The sequence below is a fragment of the Passer domesticus genome, chromosome 12 (genome assembly GCF_036417665.1).
Source record: "Passer domesticus isolate bPasDom1 chromosome 12, bPasDom1.hap1, whole genome shotgun sequence".
In the NCBI taxonomy this organism is placed as follows: Eukaryota; Metazoa; Chordata; class Aves; order Passeriformes; family Passeridae; genus Passer; species Passer domesticus.
Window position 1 is genome coordinate 19,627,230 of NC_087485.1, and position 4,089 is coordinate 19,631,318.

Consider the following 4,089-nt stretch of genomic DNA (forward strand, 5'->3'; position numbering starts at 1 on the left):
GAATTTTGGTCTGCAACTGAACTAGTTCAGCGCAGTCATGCGTGGGTGTATCCAAGGCTTCTCCATACAGAAATTGGGCCGGGTTTTGTGCCGTTGTGGTTTTTAATTCCAGGTTGTGAGAATGGATTAAAATTGCCTCATTTTTCAAAAGCCTTGCGTCAGTGAGCCACTTTTCTGCTTTCTGTTGCAAAATATTCCTGACGCTATGCGGAGAATACACTTTCAGTGGAGCCCCAAATGTCACTTTCTAAGCCTCTTCCATTAGCATTGCTGTGGCCACTATAGCCTGGAGGCAAGTGGGCCACCCTCTGCTGACAGGGTCCAATAGCTTTGATACATAACCCACTGGTTTCCTTGACCCCGCCCAACTTTGTGTTAATACTCCATACGCAGTATGATTGCTTACATCCACAAACAATTGAAAAGGTCTTTTCAAATCCGGGAGGCTGAGTACTGGAGCTACTATGAGAGACTCTTTTAGTCTTCTGAAACTTACCTCATCCTGCTCACTCCACTTAGGTCTTTTGGTAATCAGCTTTTCATATAAGACTTTTACTTTTTCGCTGCACCCCTCAATCCACTGCCGGCAGAAACCCACCAGTCCTAAAACCTGCCATACCTCCCGCTTTTATTGAGGTGAGGGCAAAGAGACAATACCCGCAATCCTCTCAGGATCTAATTTTTTTCCTCCCTCTTACGAGCCAGTGACCCAGATACTTTACCTCTGGTTCAGTGAACTGGAGTTTCACCCTTGAAACTTTTAACCCTTTGTTCCCCAAAAAGTTCAGCAGGGCAATGGTGGTTGCCCTCATCCCCTCCTCATTAGGCCCCTCAATCATCAAGTCATCTACATATTGCAGCAGTTTAGTCCCTTTTACGGGGACAAATTCACTCAAAAGATGCTCAAGAGCCTGACCAAACAGGTTAGGTGAGTGTACAAACCGCTGCGGTAGGGAGGTCCATTGGAGCTGCTGTTTACGGTTTGTCTCCGGGTCCTCCCATTGGAAAGCAAAGTAATTTTGGTTTTCCTCTGCCAAAGGGCATGTCCAGAACGCATCCTTCAAGTCAATCACACTATACCAGATATCCTCCGGTGAAACATTATTCAACAACACATATAGGTTGGGGACCGTAGGGAATAAAGTTTTAGTTCTCTGGTTTACTGCTCTAAGGTCCTGTACCAGGCGATAGCTCCCGTCTCACTTCCGGACTGCCAGAAAAGGAGTGTTATGCCTCGACATACAAGGTTCCAAAGTGCCTTTTTGAATTAGATCATCTATTATAGGTTCAGCCCCCACCGTCGCTCCATGGGTAATGGATACTGTTTTACTCTAATAGGGTTTTGCGGGTTTTCTATTTCTATCCAAATAGGTTCCATCTCCAACTTCCCCGCCTCCCCGGCTGTATGCCACACCTTAGGATTGATTTTTTCCTCATCCTCGGATGTTAGTTTATATAGACTTACCACCAGCTGTGATTCTTGTGCTATTAGGCTTATGCCTAAACTCACCATTAAGTCTCTACCCAATAAGTTATAATCTGCTTCTTCTACCAACAACAAATTCCCTAAGCACTTCTTCCTCTCAGATTCCACCTCCACATTTTTTATTACTGGCACTTTAAATGGTTCCCCCTTTGCCCCAATTACCATCATAGAATCCTCGCTTTTTGAGCATCCTTGGGGCAAGTGCTGCACCGTAGTCCTCTCTGCTCCTGAATGCACTAAAAACATTGTTTCTTGTTTCTGAGGTCCAATCCTAAGTTTTATCAAGGGCTCTCTCAGTGTTATAGACCCCAAATTAAAAAGCCCCTGACACCTCTAGTCCTCTTGGAACATCTCGTCTCTCATCCTCTTCTTGCAATCTCTTCGGAAGTGTCCCTTCTGTTTGCAGTAGTAGCACTCAGGTATCGCCTTCGGTTGGGGTGCAGGTTTCTTCGGAGGACGTTTAGGTTTTCCTGAGGTTTTTCAGGAAGGTGCCGCTTCCCCTGCAGCGAGCTCTTTTTCTTGCTTCTGAGCTTTCCGGACTGCTGCCACTAGGACCTTAGCCTGTGCCTTCTGCTTTTCATCCTCCCTCCGCATATATACCCTTTGCGCCTCCTGCAGCAATTCTTGCAATGATTTCTCCTGCCAGTCCTCTAATTTTTCCAATTTTCTCCATATATCCTCCCATGATTTAGCCATGAATTGTGTTTTTAATAATATGGCTTCTACCGGGCAGTCAGGGTCAGTGCCTGAATACATTTGGAGACTCCTCCTTAGTCTTTCTAGCCATTCGGTCGGGGTCTCATCCCTCCCTTGGCATTCCCCTAAAGCTTTCCCCAAATTCTGCCCCTTAGGTACCGCCCCTCAGATACCCTGGATGACCATGTTCCTTAATTCAATCATCCTTTGTCTATATTCTTCTATCTGGGCATTCCAGGATAGTCTCTGGTTGGACCACTTAACCTCCCTGCTCCCCCCTTGTGGGTTCCTGTGTTCCCAATCCTTTATTGCGGCTGTCCTTTTCATGTCTCGCTCCTCAGCATTAAACAGTAACCTCAGAATAGCACAAATATCATACGAATAAATGCTGTCTCCCAAAAATTCGTCCAGTTGCTCGGCCACGCCCAAAGGATTATCCATTATTTTCCCCATCTCCTTTTTAAATGCCCGCACATCCCCCGAATTTATTGGCATGCTCACATAACCAATAACTCCCGGAGCAGTTGGGACCTCTCTGAGTGGGTAGAATCCCGGCTGTCCCTCCTCCTCTTCCCTGTCTTCTGCAGAGTGTGTCTTCCGGGTCCTGTGTCTCGTGTGGCTAGCGGGTGGAGATTCCTTCCTTGCCGCGCTCCCTTCGGGTTGCGTGAGAGGAGGTTGGAGGGACAGGGTTCGTTCCAGCGGGTAGGGGTCTGCTGGTGCCGACTCCTGCGGGATGTCGGGCGGCGGTGCCTGTGGTCTTACCGGGTGGTATCCAGGATTCTTGGGTTCGGGGAGAGGCTCGCGCACCTGATGGTTCGGGTGCGGGGAAGGCAAATTCTCCAAGGGTTCCCAAGTTCTCCAAGCCGGTCCCTTCGGCTGTTTGTATGCTCTCACAGGGTACAGATCAACACTAGCGTATTCCCAGATCAGAACGTATTCCACCTCCTCTTTAGCAAATCTTCCCTCAAACACAAATTCTCTCAATGCCCAACATATCTCTTTATTGAATGATCCAAACATGGTCCAGAGCATATGTTTCCTGATTTCTACATCGGCCCACTTCTCCATACAGTACTAGACTGCCTTTTTCTTAGATTTTTCCCTTCTAATAGGGCAGTCTTCCCAAAGTTCTAGCATCCAACCCAGAGGACTATACCTCAGGATGTCGGGGAGATTGGACCCCACCTTTCTCCCCGATTTATCAAGATTCTTTTCTTGGATTTTACTCTTCTACAACCCCATATTCTACTCCCCTCCTTAGGCCTATTTACTTACAGAACTGCTTTTTATTATTTTTCCTTTTACCAGTGTACACACAAAAAACCAAAAAAACTTTGCTGACCCCCCAGTCACGTAGCAAACTGAACTGCGGATATATCGTCAACAAAAATGAGCTCTCTTACCTTTTCTCTGGATCCAGCGAGGTCCCGTCGTTCCTCCTGACCCAGTCAGTGATTGTCAAAGCAACCCTTCTCCCCCCGCCACCTTCTCGATTTCCCCGGGGCTTTTCTCAGGTTGATGTGTGTCCCAAAACGTGGTACTTTATTCTGTGGGGATCCGCGTGGGGATCCACGCTCACTTCGTGGTATTTCTACCCTGTTCACACGCACTCGTGGTGCATGTTCCAAGCGAGCTCACTCCCCGCTTTCCCCATGACCAGTCGCGATGCTTGGATCCGCGCTCGCTTCGTGGTATTTCTACCCTGTTCACACACACTTGTGGTGCGTGTCCCAAGCGAACTTTCCACTCGCTTCCCCTGTGACCGACCACTTTCCTCAAGGAAAAATGGAACTGTGATCTTAGGGTCCGCACTCGCTTCGTGATATGTATCACGTCTCACACACACACACGAACACTCCACCACCCAACCACGCGATACTTACGGTCCGTTTTCCTGCTTGGATTCT